This window comes from Dryobates pubescens, chromosome 42 (assembly GCF_014839835.1).
Source record: "Dryobates pubescens isolate bDryPub1 chromosome 42, bDryPub1.pri, whole genome shotgun sequence".
Taxonomy (NCBI): domain Eukaryota; kingdom Metazoa; phylum Chordata; class Aves; order Piciformes; family Picidae; genus Dryobates; species Dryobates pubescens.
This window is the reverse complement of record NC_071653.1, coordinates 825,951-842,115: the sequence shown is the minus strand read 5'-3', so window position 1 is coordinate 842,115 and position 16,165 is coordinate 825,951. Positions and strand designations below refer to the sequence as shown.

General features: G+C 55.2%; 1 pseudogene; it reads left to right on the top strand.

Moving 5' to 3' along the window:
* Window positions 1-13,871: 13,871 nt before the first annotated feature.
* LOC128899267 (gastrula zinc finger protein XlCGF57.1-like) lies at window positions 13,872-15,055 on the top strand (annotated as a pseudogene).
* Window positions 15,056-16,165: the final 1,110 nt, after the last annotated feature.

The following is a 16,165-nucleotide window of genomic DNA, read 5'->3' as shown; positions in this document are numbered from 1 at the left end:
GTCCATCAGGCCCATGGGCAGCAGCCATTACTATGTCTGAGGAACAAAATGTTTGAATTTTGGGGCTTCCATATATTCCTCATCAGCTGCTAACAGTATAAACTTCTCGTGCCCAGTGTGAGTCCCAGCTGTGCCTTGAGCTATCAGCATGTCTTGTAATAAGACCATTGGTCTGTTCAGCTACACCATTAGCCTGCGGATAATATGGGGTAGGGAACACTCCTTTAATTCATTCTCTTTGCACCCAGTCTTGCACTGTGCTCACTGTGAAGTGTGATCCATTGGCACTTTGGACACACTTAGGCACAGGTAGAATGCTGAACCATTTCTCCAGAGCTTCAATCCTTTGAGCTCCTGTGGCAGTACTGAGAGCTGTGGCCATGGTTCATCCTGAAACCACTTCTGCTCCTACCAGGATATAACTTTTCCTAGGAGAGGTCTTCAGAGGGCCAACATAATCAATTTGCCAGGGGCTCCACAGAGTCTTGTTGTGTCTGAGCTGTTGGTTGAGCAGAGGTTTGGTTTGGGTGGTTGGCCTTAAGCCTTACCCAACACTGGACAAGCTGTAAGAATTGTTTCAAGTGTTTCAAACTCACCACCCTTGAGCCTGACACTCAGAGGTTTGCCTTTCCTGAGTGGCCTCTTCTGATGTGCAGCCACTCAGCCAATCCTGCTCAATCTTCCCCTTCCTTGTTCACCACAGGAATTCTTGCTGGGTGATCTGCCTGCTGGTTCCATTTTGCAGCAGCTCTTCCCTTCTGTGCATGGCCTTTGACCCAGCCTACCTGTGAGGGTCTTGAGTGACCTATTTCTCAGAATCATTTCCAGTCTCCAGCTCTCCAGATTGATTCCCCCTGACACATCCATTCAGTGGCACCCTTGTAGGCTGCACAGGAATCAGTGTGAATAGCAGTGGCAACATTCTCTGCTGCCAGCGTGAGGGCAGGGCAATTCTCCTTCCTGTGCATCACCTTCCTCTGTCACAGTCTTCCCAGTACCAGCCTCCAGCACTGCAGCTTTCTGTTGCCATTTGCATCCCATACAGTGGGTGGATGCAGCTGTGAACCACACTCCTCCTGCATTTGAGTCTGTGGTCAGTTCAGTTGCTGCCTTAGTTGGAGACAGTTCATAGGGCAAACCTAACAGCACAGTATAGAATAGAGTAGAGTAGAGTGGAATAGCACAGAATAGCATAGAACAGCATAGGATAGGATAGGATAGGATAGGATAGGATAGGATAGGATAGGATAGGATAGGATAGGATAGGATAGGATAGGATAGGATAGGATAGGATAGGATAGAATAGAATAGAATAGGATAGGATAGGATAGGATAGGATAAGATAGAATAGAATAGACCAGACCAGGTTGGAAGAGACCTTGGAGATCATCGCATTCAACCTATCCTCTAACACCATCTAATCAACTAAACCATGGCACCAAGCACCCCATCAAGTCTCTTCCTAAACACCTCCAGTGATGGTGACTCCCTGGGCTGTGGTAGTTTGGAGACTTTTGCTGGAGCCTTTTTCATTTTTCAGTGACTGTCCAATTCCTTCCTGGTAGGCATAACACTTCCTTCCTGGGGCTTTCTAGACTACTCCCTCAGGAGGGAGCTGATCCCTTGAGGACTGAATTCAGCAGAGGAAAAGGGCCTGCACTATAATGTTTTGTGATGTGTGTAGCTTGTCTGCTTCCTTGACTGCCCTGGGAAGTTGTAGGAATCCTGTCTACCAATCCTGGATGCAAATCACCTTGTGATTACATCATGGATCAAGAGGTGCCCCAACAAAGGATAACTGGACTGCAGCTGGACTACCACAATAGCCCAAGGACCCCGCCATCACACATTCAAGACAAGATCATTCCTAGCTATCAGATACCCCCAGGAAGGGAGGGTGATGAGTCAATGGACTCATCACCTGTCTCCTGGTGTGTGAGCAGTGGGTAAACAGGGAGATGGAGAGGAAGGAGGCGGAGGCCTCCCCCCGCCCTCCATCCAGACCACTGTCCAAACTCACATGAATACACAAAAAGACTTCCTGGGGAATGATACCTGGATACTTATGATCTCCTGAAAAGATTTGATGGGGGACAATACCTGGATGCTTACCTAAGGATGATTTCCCAGAACAATGTCCTGGGGACCAACACCTGGACACTTGCCTAAGGGCTAAAAAACTGTATAAAAAGACCTAAGCAACACTGTCAAGTTAGAAGAAAGAAGATGGCACCACACGCTGGAAACATCACGGGGCAACACAACAGATCTCGGACTCTGAAAACCTCCCCTCTCCCTCTGACCGTTGGTAATATAATCCCTTTCCTAACTCCTTTCCTCTTCTCTCTCTCTCTCTCTATATATATATTTTCTTTACCCTCTCCTAACTCCTCTCTCTCTTCTCTCTCTCCCTCTCTATCTTCTCCCTCTCCCCTTCTTATTTCCATTTTCTCTATGTAATAAATAGTCTAGCTGTTGATATTTTGGCCTCGCTTGTGCCTATTAATTTCACAACACGGGAATATTCAAAAGAACTAGTCTCCTTCCTTCTCCGGACCGAGACATTTAATTGGCGTAGTCGGCAGGATTCCCGTGCAGTGAAAGTATCACAGCAAAAATACTGTATTTCTGAGAACCCCGAGATGTGTGTGTGTGTCTGAGACGTACTCTGAGTACGAAGTGAGTGCGGAGTCCAATTTCGCTTTTTCACTCTCCCGCGAGGGAAGTGGCCGGAGAAGGACGAAGCAAAATTTTCAGGGAGACTGTGTGGGAGTTCTCAAAAGCTTTCTATGTGTGTGCTTTCTCGAGGAAGATTATCTGGGGTACAAATGTTGAATTTATAGTGTGACCTCCTTGAGAATCCTCTGTACCCTGCTTTAAATGTGTGTGCTTTCCCGGGGAAGATTAACTGGGGTACAAACATTGATTTTATAGTGTGAGACAGAAGTGAGAGGAGTCCTTTCTCCCACTCTGAAAACCATTTTTCAGTTTCCTTGAAAGAAGTGGAGGAAAGTAGTCAAGGTCTGGCTGGGCCTTCCACAGAAAGATGCATGCTTGGAGAATCTCCTTTCTCCACTTAAGGCATCTTGTGAGTGTAGTGAACCCAGCCTCTGATAAGCCTTAATCTCATCCTATAAGAAATTAAGGCTCTCTGTATGTCATGGAGTCTAATCCCATGCTCTGTGTTTCCTGAGCACACCATGCAAGGGATGAGCAGTCTCCAGCAGCCCAAAGTACCCAACAGTTGTAGCAATTCTTTCTGTTTGGCATTTGCCCTTTTCCAACAGCTGACAGTGTCTCATCAGGTACTGCAGATGCACCAGCTGTGCACCAGGCTCCAAGTGTGGTGAAGGCACATTATGCCCAGAGTTATGCCCCAGACATTCAAGCTTGTCCTAGAGTGTGTGGACACATTGCCCTCCTATCATGAGGGGAACCAAGGACAAGGCATTAGCCAGGCAGTGCAGCCCCTGCACACACCCATGGTGTGGGATGCTGGTGCTGATACATTGTGTTCTCTCTCTTTGCTTGAAACTGAGCTCATGCCATAACCTTTGTTATTAAGCCTGCAGCCCTGCAGGCCTGTTGAGCCCCAGCCCTGAGAGTATCTCCAGAGGAGAGACCAGCGCTGAGAGCCTGAGAAGCTACAGTGTTGTGTTGCCAGCCTCACCGGTCGGAAGAGCCTGACGTGCCTTCAAGAGGACTGGACCCCCGAGGGTAAGATCTGCCCAGTTGCCAGAGAAGGGACTTAGCCGAGTCCAGCAGTGCAAACGTCTGCCTCAGCCTGAAGCAGCAGACTGAGGAGCTGCACAACTCTGTGTGCCAGCTCAGAAAGCAGGACCACATGCCTGTGTGACCCTGCCATTGTGAGATGAGAAGAGTAGCTGCTGCTTCCACCTCTCTGTGACCTGTGAACCCTAGGGGAATCCAGAGCACCGTTCGTGCCCTGTGCTCCAGAGCCAGGACTGCTCTGATAGGCTTCTGCCCACTCCTTTGAGCCAAGCAAAGGGGAAGTCGCTGCTCCGCACAGCCACGCCTCTTCCCCGGGGCCGACCTCACCGGCCTCAGTGGTCGTTGCCATGAGGGCTGACCCCATCCCAGGACCAGCCCTAGTGACCCTGCCGGGCCAACCCCACAGGACCCCTCCCTGTTGTCTGGAGGGAGCTGCCTGAGTGCTGCAAAGGGAGCCTGCCTACCGGCTAGCCTACGTTCTATCCCCTCTCAGCTGCCATGGGAGGGAGAAAGTTTCCTCCACTGTCGCCATCCAGCCCAGCCCAGGAGGCAGCCCCCGCGACAGCAGTTTGCTGGAACCTCACATTGCTACAAAGGACACAGTGTATCTTCCACCTGCTTCCCACTCACTGATGTTCAGTTCAAAGCACCCGTGTCTAGCAGCACATTTCTAGTTCCAGCTTCTGACACATTGTAATACCTCTGTATAGAGTTAAGCAGATGCCAACATCTCATCAAGTCGCCACCTGGTGGACGAGTGGCAGAATTGCAGCCTGTGTTATATGAATAGAAATTAATTCTGTAAATATTCAAATCGAGTCCAAATTGTAAATACTGAACCACTTCTGGGATGTATTTCAGAATAATGCACTAGAATATGGATATGAAATAGTGATTCATTGGTTATTGATAATGTCAATAATTAATAAAATTAATATTTATATAATTCATATTGCATAGTCATAACTCAATGAGAGGCCCTGCAGTGCCCCTTGCCGGAGAGCTTCCAGAGCCATCCGGATGCCTTCCTGTGGGACCTGCCCTAGGGGAGCCTGCTCTGGCAGGGGGATTGAACCTCCTCTCCAGAGGTCCTTTCCAGCCCCTACCATCCCAGCATTCTATGGTGCAATGACCACAGCCATGGGCTGGCCCTGGTCAGTGCTGAGCAGCAGATATTTGTCTCCCTCTCCTCCTTGCCAAGGCAAAGCACAGAGCTGCCAGCACCGATTCTATGATGGCTCATGGAAACATTTGGAACCCAGGGTGGCTGTAACTCACATGGAGCTTTAATGCTCATCTTAGTGTTTGTTGTGTGTGTTCTTGTGGGTTTTTTCCCCCTGGTTTATGTTTTCTAAGCCTTTCAATGTTCACTAGAAGAACCCTGCTGGTGGTGGCACTTCAGGTGATTGCTGACTGCATCTTCTGCCACATGAACAACAGTAAATGAAAGAGTGAGCAACGTGCAGGCAGCATGAAGTGGGAGTGCTGATCTGCTGCAGGGTAGGAAGACTCTGCAGAGAGGTCTGGAGAGGTTGGGCTGATGGGCTAAGGTCAGTTACAGAAGGTTTAATAAGGCCAAGCTCTGGGGCTTGTGCTAGCATCACAACCACCCCATGAAGGCTGCAGGCCTGGGGCAGCGTGGCTGGAAACTGCCCAGCAGAAAAGGGCCTGGGGGTGTTGGCTGACAGCCAGCTGAGCATGAGCCAGTGTGTACCCAGGGGGTTAGGAAGACCTCCATCACCCTGGCCTGGATCAGAAGGGGTGTGAGCAGCAGGAAGTGATTGTCTCTCTGGACCCAGCACTGGGGAGACTGCATCTCAAGTGCTGTGTTTGGCTTTGGGCATCACAGGAGGAGAAAGTCATTGAGGTGCTGGAGCAGGTACAGAGAAGGGCAGCAAGGCTGGGGAGGGGATGGGAGAGCAGGTCTGGTGAGGAGAGGCTGAGGCACCTGGGATTGCTTATTCTGGAGAAGGATGAGGGGAGACCTCATTGATCTCTACATGTACCTGAAAGGAGATCAGAGTGAGGCCAATCTTGGTCTCTTCTCCCAGGTAACCAATGACAGGACAAGAGGAAATGCCCTGAAATTGTGCCAGGGGAGATTTAGGCTGGAGATGAGGAAAAATCTCTTTGCTTCAAGAGTGCTCAGGCATTGGAGCAGGCTGCCCAGGGGGGTGGCAGAGTCACTGTCCCTGGATGTATTCAAGGAATGAGTAGAAGTGGCACTCTGGGACATGGGCTAGTGGGCATGGAGATGTGGGCAGAAGGTTGGACTTGATGATCTTGGAGGTCTTTTCCAACCTCAGTGAGTCTGTGAGTGAAACCCTGTGGCAAACCAGCAGCACTCAGGGGCTGGGAACACAACTCCCATTAGGATACATTCCCAGGGCTCAAGTCTCCTCCTAAGGCAGCTCTGAACCCTCAGCTGCAGTTCAAAGGGCCTGCTGCAAGCAGGGCAATGTTCCTCCTGCCAACAGCTGCCATCTGAATTTGGGTTTTCCCCAACCCAAACTCTTCTAGGATTGGATCAACTCTACCAGGAGCAGCAGGTTCCACAGTCCTGATGCTTCACATCTCAAACCCCCAAATTCTATAGCTGCAGCTCAAGGGAGCTGACAGCTTTGTGCCTCTGGGTTCCTGTTTCAGCAGCTTGAGAAGATTTTAACATCTCCCAAACTATTAGAACCTCCCAAACCTACCTAATGATGCTTCAAAAGCTCTTTTTCAAGGCTTGAAGATTTTAAGGAGTTTTTTTGGGCCCTCAAAATGCTTTGTAAAAAATGGCTTAAAACTAATCCAAATCTCTCTGAAGGTTATTCAAAGGGCCCTTGGAGCTGAGGGTTGTGATCTGGATCCTTTGGGAGCCCCGGGGGTGGGATCAGGATCCCCTGGGGCTGAGGGGGATCTCGGGGATGGGCTTGGGCTCCTGTGGGGCTGGGTGGTGGTCTGCAGGGGCAGTTCCAGCCCTGAAGCCCCAAACAGCCTCCCCGGACCCCCTGTGCCCCCCCGGGCAGCCCAGGCTGGCCCCTGCCACAAGCAGGAGGAGCAAAGGCACAGCCCAAAATGCCTCCCGGAGCTCAGAATGTTCCCCAGGACACCAAAGTGAGAACCCAGGAGCCTGAGCTGGCCCCAGGGAGCCAAACCCCCAGCCTGGGACCCCAAAATGCCTGCCTGGGACCCTCAGTTCCTGCCCTGGCACCCCAAAAGTATCCCCAAGGGGCGTGCGGAGCTCAGGCTTGAGGTTTTCCTTCCTCCCTTGGTGTTTGAGTCCCCAGGTTCCCACCGCCTGCTGCGGAACATCTTGGGGCTGCCTCCAGCCCTCGCAGCAGCCTCTCTCGGGTTGCAATCAGCTTGGGTTGGGCTCAGGTCGGCTTTGAGCTTTTTCCCTTCGGCTGTGAGCTGAAGGCAGCTCAGGAAGAAAGTTCTGACTGCAGCTGCAGAGAGAGGACTTGGGGCCGCAGGAGGAAGCTTGAGGAGGGGTTTGGAGGAGCCCAGAGCGCTTGTGCAGGGCAGAGACACAAAGAGGTCCCTGAGCCGTAGCCGCCGCCCCCAGCGCTCCCCGGCCCCCGCAGCCCCTCCCGCCCCGCCGCACCTCACGACCCCGCAGCTCTGTCGCGACAGCGCTGTCCGCGCGCACAGCCCAGGCGCTGCTCCAGCGCTCCGCAGCCTCTGGCCGGGAGGCAGCCCCAATGGTGCCCGCGGCCGGCAGGGGCGGTTCCCTGCTGAGACTTGGGGGCGTGGCTGGGCTGTTTCGGCGGCTCTGATTGGCTGCGGCTGCCCGGCCGTGGGGGCAGCAATGGCGGCCGGCAGCGGCAGCTCCTCGCTGTGCCTCGGCAGCGCCCAGGGGGAGGAGCTGCCGCGCTCTGGGCGCTTCTGATTGGCTGCGGCCTCCCGCCCGTGGGCGGGACTTCCGTTGCAGGCTGCGAGCTGCTTCCGCTCCCCGTCACACGTGGCCGCAGCAGCCGGAGGGGCCGGGCCGGGGTCTCCCTCCCAGCGCTCTCTGCTCGGCAGCAGCCTGCCGGGGCCGGCGGCTCCCTGTGCGCTGAGCTCTTCCTCCTCCTCCTCCTCCTGCTCTGCTTCGCTCTTGTGCCGGGGTCCAGGTGGGGTGAGGGAGTCTGTGGGGCTGAGTTGGGGGTGGTGGGGTGGGGATGAGGGAATGCTCTGTGTGGGGCTGCGAGGGGTCGGGAGGGTCGCTTGGGTTGGGGAAGGGTTTGTGGGGCAGGGGTCGGTGGGGCTGGGGCGGGGAGAGCCTGTGCGGGGATCTAGGGGGAATCGGTGGGGTTTGGTTGGGGGCTTCTGCGGGTATGTGGGGGGGGGTCCGTGGGATACGGGGGAGATCCGTGGGGTACGGGGTGGGGGTGGGTCTGTGAGGGCCGGGGGAGCTCTGCAAGCTTGGCGCTTGGGGCCTGTGCGGTTTGGGGGTGGGGTCGCTGTGATTGTGGGGACCTCTGTGTGGCTGTGGGGGTCTGCGGTGTTGGGGGTGGTCGGGAGGGGCTGTGGGGTAGGGCAGATGTGTGCAGGGTCGGTGAGCATCGTCTGTGCTGTGGGGGGTGGGGTTGGGGTGGGGGATCGGTGGGGTTCCTTGTGCTGCTGCCTCCCCCTGCTCGGGGCAGCTGCAGACCCCCTCTGGTTGCTGCTGTGTTGCAGCAGGAGCCATTGGGCTGGGGTCAGCTGTGGGGCGGTTTGGCTGTGCTGGGGGTGGTGGCATCCGAGGCCTCTGTGCTCTGCAAGCTCTTGAGGCACAAAGATTCCCTGTGGGGTTGCAGAGTGATTCTCAGTTTCTCTGCAGGCCTCCTGAGCACAGAAAGGCTCAGGGCAGGAGGAGCTTTTGCTGCTGGTTGTTTTGTGCAGCCTTGGGTGTTGGATCAGTCTCTGGGCTCAGTTTGGTCCTTTCTCTTGGGGCCAGGTTCAGCTCCCTTTGGTTTGGCAGCTGAGCACAGCTTGAGGCTTTTGCTGCAATGGTTTCTGTGCTGGCAGCATTCTGTGCTGCCAGCTGGAGTGCTGTGTGCAGCTCTGGTGCCCCCAGGAGGGGGGCAGGAGGTTGAGCTGTTGGAGGGGCTGTGTAGGAGGCCATGGGGGTGGTGGGAGGGCTGTGGCAGCTCCCCTGTGGGGGTGGGCTGTAAGAGTTGTGTCTGTTAAGGCTGGAGAGGAGAAGGCTGTGGGGAGAGGTTGGAGCAGCCTTGTGGTAGCTGCTGGGGGCTGCAGGAGAGCTGGGAAGGGACTTTTGTGAGGGGCTGGGAGTGATGGGCTGAGGGGGACTGGATTGAAGGCTGAGGAGGGCAGATTTGGAGTGGAGCTTGGGAGGCAATAGTTTGGAGTGGGGGTGGTGAGAGCCTGGAGCAGGTTGGGCAGGGAGGTGCTGGCTGCCCCCTCCCTGGAGGTGCTGAGGGTGAGGTTGGCTGAGGGCTTGAGCAGCCTGGTGTGGTGGAAGGTGTCTGTGGGCATGGCAGGGGGTTGGAGCTGTCTGATCTTTGGGGTCCCTTCCAGCCCAAAGCATTCTCTGAATGCTTCAATTTGGACACTTAGCAGAACTGCAATGAAGGGAACTTGAGATAAGCAAAGTTGTGAAAGTGGCTCTGAGCCTGGGGCTGGGGGTGAGCTGAGTTGCTGGTTCTTAGCTTGGGAGCTGCATCTGAGCTTGGGATCTGGGCCTGCACTTTTGATCTGGGCCTGAGCTTGAAGGTTGGGCCTGAGCTTGAGGGCCTGGTCTGAACTTTGGAGCTGCTTCCTAGCATGGGAGCTGGGTCTGAGCTTGGGATCTGGGTCTGCATTGTGATCTGGGTCTGAGCCTGGGAGCTGTGTCTGAGCTTAGTGGCTGATTCTTGAGCTTGGTAGCTGCATCTGAGCTTTGGATCTGATTCTGCCCTTTTGGTCTGGCAGTGAGCTTGGAGGCTGCTTCTGGGCTTGAGATGTTGGTCTGAGCCTGGGGGCTGCATCTGAGCTTGGGAGCTGCTTTTGCGCTTGGGGACTGGGTCTGAGCTTTGGAGCTGCTTCTGAACATGGGAACTGGCTCTGAGCTTGGGAAATGGCTCTGAGCTTGGGATCTGCTTCTGCACTCTTGATCTGTCTCCAGAGCTTGGGGTCTGTCTGTGAGCTTGGGGTCTGGTCCTGCAATTTTCATCTGGGTCTGAGCTTTGGAGCTGTTTCTGGACTTTTGGTCTGCCTCTGAGCTTGGGAGCTGGCTCTGAGCTTATTTGCTGGCTGTGACCTTGGGAGCTGCTTCTGACCTTGGGAAGTGATTCTGAGGTTAATTGCTGGCTCTGAGTTTGGGAGCTGGCTCTGAGTTTATATGCTGGTTCTTGAACATGGTAGCTGCATCTGAGCTTGGGGGCTGGTTCTGCCCTTCTGATCTGGGCCTGAGCTTGGGGGCTGGTTCTGCCCTTCTGATCTGGGCCTGAGCTTGGGGGCTGGTTCTGCCCTTCTGATCTGGGCCTGAGCTTGGGGGCTGGTTCTGCCCTTCTGATCTGGGCCTGAGCTTGGGGGCTGGCTCTAAGCTTGGGAAGTGGTTCTGAGCATATTTGCTGGTTCTTGAGCTTGGGAGCTGCATTTGAGCTTGGGATCTGGTTCTGCACTGTTGATCTGTGTCTGAGCTTGCGATGTTGTTCTCAACTCCGTTGCTGGCTGTGAGCTTGGGAAGTTGTTCTAAGCATGGGAGTCAGGAGGGAGCTTCTGAGCTGGGTGTGAGCCTGGCCCCTGCCTTGAATTTAGAATGTGAGAGTTCAGCCAGTTGGAAGCTGAAGCTGAGCTGCTTTGCACTGCAGGGCTTCAGAGTTTGTGGTGCTCCAAAGGCAGATCTCAAAGAGCTGCTGCAAGAGTTGAGCTGAAGTGGAAGATTGCCCTGCAGAGGCAAAAGCTTTTCCCTCCCAGTCAGCCCTTGGAATCATCTCCCCAGGGCAGTGGTGGATTCCCCTGCAGGGCAGAGTTGGAAGGCTCAGCTTGGCAGGGGGCTGGGCCAGCTCCTTTCAAGCCCAGTGTCAGCTGGCAAGGTTGGAGCAGCTGAGCCTTGGGGTCCCTTGCAGCCTGGCATTGTGTGCCAGCAGAGCTGTGCTGCTGGTTTGGAGGGCACTTGGAAAGCTTCTGGAGCATTGGTGCAGAGTGTGCAACACATCCCTGAGCCTAGAAACTCCCTCAGCTCTCTGCAGAATGAACTCTGCAGAGCTGGAAGAGCTTTCCAGGAATGTGGCAGAGGTTTGGAGGAGTTGGGAAGGGATTTTGGTTCTCCTCCTCCTTGTCCTCTTCCTTGTCCTCCTCTGCCTCATCTTTTTCCTGCTCTCCCTGGAGGCTGCCCTTAGACTCCTAGACTCCTGGAGTGGTTTGGGTTGGCAGGGAGCTGCAAAGGTGATGCAGTCCAAGCCCCTCTGCAGTCAGCAGGGACATCCTGCACTAGCTCAGGTTGCCCAGAGCCCTGTCCAGCCTGAGCTTGAACCTCTGCAGGGCTGGGACCTCAAGGCCCTCCCTGGGCAACCTGTTGCAGTGTTCCAGCAGCCTCCTGGTGCAGAACTTGTTCCTCCCCTCCACTCTCAATCTGCTCTGCTCTGGTTTGAAGCCATTGCCTGTGGTGCTGTCCCTGCAGGCTTTGCAAAGAGTCCCTCTGCAGCCTTCTTGTAGCCCCCTTCAGGTACCAGAAGGTCACTCTTAGGTCTCCCCAGAGCCTTCTCTTCTCCTCTGCAGGCTGAACACCCCCAGCTCCCTCAGCCTGTCCTGGGAGCAGAGCTGCTGCAAGCCCCTGCTCATTTTTGTGTCCCTCCTCTGGGCCCTCTCCATCAGGTCCCTGTCCTTCCTGTGTTGAGGGCTCCAGAGCTGGCTGCAGTGCTGCAGGTGAAGCCTCAGCAGAGCAGAGCCAAGTGCCAGGATGGCCTCTGTCCATCTCTGGCCCTGCTGCTTTTGGTGCAGCCCAGGCTGCCCTTGGCCTTGTGGGCTGCAGGCTCCCCCTGTCTGTTCCTGTGCAGCTTCTTGTCCAGCAGCACCCCCCAGTCCTTTTGTGCAGGGCTGCTTCCTATCCCCTCCTTCCCCAGCCTGTGCTGCTTGTGAGGATTGTGCCAGGCCAGAGGCAGGACCATGGCAGGAGTCACCTGAGGTCTTACTCCCTCTCTGTCCCCCTTGCTCTCCTCAGTTGCTGCCTGAGGTGTCTGCAGGGTCCCTCCCCAGCCCTCATCTGTAACCCCCCCTTGGCTTGGTGCTGTTCTTTCAGCCCTCCAGCTGATCCCAGCCTTTAGTCTCAGGCCCCTTCCATTCTTGTGCTGCTGCTTCCAGCCCAGTTCCTTAGAGGCTTCCTCAGCCACAGCATTTCCCACTCCACCCTTCCAGGGGCAGTGGCAGTGGAGGTGGGGGACACAGGGCCATGGGACAGCCAAGGCAGCAGGGCCATGGATGGGCTGGGACTGAGGGAAGGGCCTGGGAATGGTCAGGCAGGAATTAGGCCTTGTCCCCCCAAAAAGGGGAGAGGATGCAGGGCCCAGGTGGCAAATGTGTGTGCAGGGAATGGCAGAATCTGGCAGCATTTGAGGAGGTGAAAGGAGTGAATTGTGCTGCAGCTCTGCATGTGTCAGCTGGGAGATGAACAGCAGCCCCTGGGCACTGTGCCCTCCCATCCAACCTCATTTTCTCTTGGGGCTGTGGAGCGGCAGCTCCAGGACAGGTGCAAGGAGAAAGCTGAGAGAAATGGTCAGGGAGAGAAGGAAGCCAAACCCTTTCCAGTGAGTGTCTTTGGGCTGCAGGTGTGTGAAGGGTGCTGGAGGTGTGAGGTTTGGGCAGGAGGCAGAGACTCCTCCAGCATCCCAGTGAGGGCTGAAGAGGTTTGGCAAGAAGCTGCCCAAGTCCCTTCCCCTTTTGCTGCATCTCCAGAGATCATGAGCTCCCTTTGTGTGTGTCCTGAGGGCTGCTCTGATCTTCTCTTGGGGAGTGGGCAGCAGAAAGGTGTGTGCAGGGCAGAGCTGGGCACAGAGTGGGTGTGGTGGGGGCAGGACCATGGAGGAGAGGTGGGACCAGAGCAAGATGTGCTGGCAAATGCAGCTGCAGGCAGCAGAGCCCTGGGCAGGCACTAAGGGCTGGGAGAGGCTGTGTGGAGGCAGCTGTGTTGTGGTGCTGGCCTGCAGCTGTGTGCTGGAGGCTGTGTGCTGGGCAAGGAGCTGAGTCTGCACTTGTTGAGGCCTCCCATCTTGATCAGCCCTGGCTGTGTGCTGTTACTGTGCTGCTGGGCTTGGGAGCTGCCCCCAGCAAGGCTGAGCTGTGCTGCCTGGTTGTGGGCAGTGCTGAGCCATTCCTTACAGGTCAGTGCTCTCCTCTGAGCCTTTTGCTTCTCTCTGTCAGGGGCTGTGTCCCTCTCTCTATAAGCCTTGCCTGTGTGTGCTGGGGAAGAGCAGAGTTTTCAGATCTGCCCCTTGGACCAGGCCATTAAGGAACCCAGAGTTGGGCAACATCAGGACCCCGGCTCCCAGGGCAGCTCCCAACAGCTGTGGTGGGAGTAGGGGACCCCTCACATGGTTGGGGGTCTGATGTGTGGCAGGAGGCTTGGGATGTGGAGGGTGGTGAGAGAAGGTGGAGGTGGTTTGGTGTTCCTTGTTCCCAGCCCCCAGGGTACCTCTTAACCTCTTCCAGCTCCTCCTGCCCACCACATTTCACTGCTCCAGGGGCTCTGAGGGACATCAGCTGTAGTGGGTGTCTGGGAAAACCCCAGGCTAGTGGGGGTCAGTTGTGTGGCAGGAGGAGATGTTTGGGGTTTGGATGTGGAGGGTGGTGGGAGAAGGTTGGAGGTGGTTTGGTCTTTCATTGGTCAGTGCTGCTACCTCTGTTGTTTGAGCCAGGAGAGATCAAAGGACAGGGCCTGGGCCAGGAACCACCCTGCCAATGCTGCCAGGCTCGAGGAGAGGGGGACAAGACCACTTGTAAGCCCAGGGTACCTCAGGGCTACTGATCACAGGAACCTGGGGTCTCAGCACAGGTATTAGAGGTCTGAGCCTACACTGTGGCAGAAACTGAAGGTTTGAGGTCCCCTCTGCATTCTTTCCTCCAGCTGGGTGTTGGGAGGTGTTGGGAGTCAGGGACTGTTATGACCCACACAGGATCTCAGGGTTTGAGGTCCTGGGCTCAGGTGCTTCCATCTTCCGTATTGCAGAGCTGTGACCCCTTCCTGCCACAGTATGACCTCACAGAAGGACCCAGACAAGAGCTGGGAGGAGAAGCAGCACCCAGAGATCAAGTTGGAGCAGCCAAAGTTCAGCCTGAAGGGAGAGGAGGAGGAAGAGGAAAAAGAGGACAAGATGGAGGATGATGCTGAGAAGAATGATGACTATGAAGAGGAGGATAATGATGATGATGAAGGTGACCAGGATGAGGGGGAGGAATGTATGGAGGAGGATGAAGTCAGAGCAGGTCCCTCAGTGTCACCAAAACAGCTGAGTCAGTGCCTTGAGTGTGGGCAGAGCTTCCCACCTGGCTCAGAGCCAGTGAAGCACCACTGTCCGCAGCCTGGCTCCCGGCCCTTCGTCTGTGGTGACTGTGGCAAGAGGTTCAGCTGGAACTCAAACCTCATCCGGCACCGCCGCACCCACACTGGAGAGAAACCATTCACCTGTGCTGCCTGCGGCCAGAGCTTCACCCGGCGCTCCAATCTCACCCAGCACTGCGTCACCCACACTGGAGAGAGGCCCTTCTCCTGTGACAGCTGTGGCAAGCGCTTCAGGCACATGGCTCATCTTAGGCAACACCACCTCACCCACACCAATGAGAAGTCCTTCACCTGCAGAGACTGCGGCAAGAGCTTCAAACACAGCTCCACTCTCACTATCCATCGCCGCATCCACACTGGAGAGAAGCTGTTCCCCTGTGCTGAGTGTGGAAAGAGCTTCACCACGAGCACTCGATTCATCCGGCACCAACTCATCCACAGCGCTGAGAAGCCCTACAGCTGTGCTGACTGCGGCAAGAGCTTCACCAAGAAAGTACAGCTAACAGAGCACCGTTGTGTGCACACTGGCGAGTCATTCAGCTGTGCTGAGTGCGGCAAGGCCTTCAGCCATAGGGGCACTCTCATTCACCACCGCCGCACCCACACTGGTGAGAAACCTTTCACCTGTTCTGCCTGTGGCAAGAGTTTCAGCCGCAGGAGCCATCTCATTCACCACCGCCGCACCCACACCGGTGAGAGACCGTTCACCTGTGCTGACTGTGGCAAGATCTTCAGCCGCAGGGGCACTCTCATTGTTCACCGCCGCACCCACACCGGTGAGAAACCGTACACCTGTGCTGTGGGAAGAGCTTCACCCAGACGGTAACCCTCAACAACCACCGCTGCACCCACACCAGAGAGCAGCCTGCACTGTAGGGGGCATAAATCCACCTAGACTCGGCTGGGTAATCGTGACCCCTCTGAGAGAGCTTTTCCAGCACCAAAATCATCCCTTTTTCCTTTGCAGTTCTCAGGGGCTGGGGACACCAGCAGCAGCAAACACCTCCTGCCCTTCTGAACACCAATTATTGCTAATGAGAACAATTACAGTGCTGAGTCGGCACAGTTGGAGTTCCCAGTGGAGCTGGGCAGGGCTTTGCCAGGGTCTGCCTGGTTCTTCCCCAATGCTTTGTGTCTCCCTGGGGTAAGAACCTCCCTGTACATTGACCAATTGCATCAATAAACCCCAAAAGTTACCCAAATCCTCTCTGCTTTTATTTCAGATATCCCTGCCTCAATTCCCCAAATTTGGGGGCATCTGCTCTGAAGGGATGGGGTGGAGATGTGTGCCCAGTTCAAGGAGGGGAAAATGAGGTTCTCAGAGGAGTCTTGAGGTGCATCTCAGAGGCATTCTTCAGGGGCTTTCAGGTGATCTTAGGTGTTTGGGATTTGGATGGTCCTAGGATTGACTTTAGGGATCTTTGGAGGGTGTAGGGGGAAGCTCATGGAGATCTTTGGAAGAACTCTGGAAGCTTCTGTTGGCTTTGTACTATGGGGCTGGAACAGGTTGAAGAGCTGAGAAGAGGTTAAGCTGCCTGTTCCCCCCAAAAACAGAAGGGAGGGAAAAATAACACACACACAAATCAAAAAAACCCTCTGGGTTGAGATAAGGACTTGAGACAGCATCAACAGAGCTGAATCCAAAGGAGATCCCATAATGCACACTGACCTGAGGCTGGTTGCAGAAAGAAGCACAGCAGTGAGCAGCAGCAGCCAGGAGTTCGATCCCTACAGCCCTCCCCCTCAGCAAAGAGCCAGCACCTGACAGCCAGAACCCAACAGCAGCAAGCAGAACAGGAAGCCTCTGATGTTGCAATCTGAGCTTCAGGTCCTGTAGTACTTTGCTCCAGCCAGCACTGTCCCTGTGAAGGTGGCATGAGGCAGGGTGGAGTAATGGCAGCAAATTTCAACTTAACCTTTGATATTGCCAAGCCCTCATTCTGTGCCATCTGCACCATGCCCAGCAGCGAATCAGCAGCACACCTC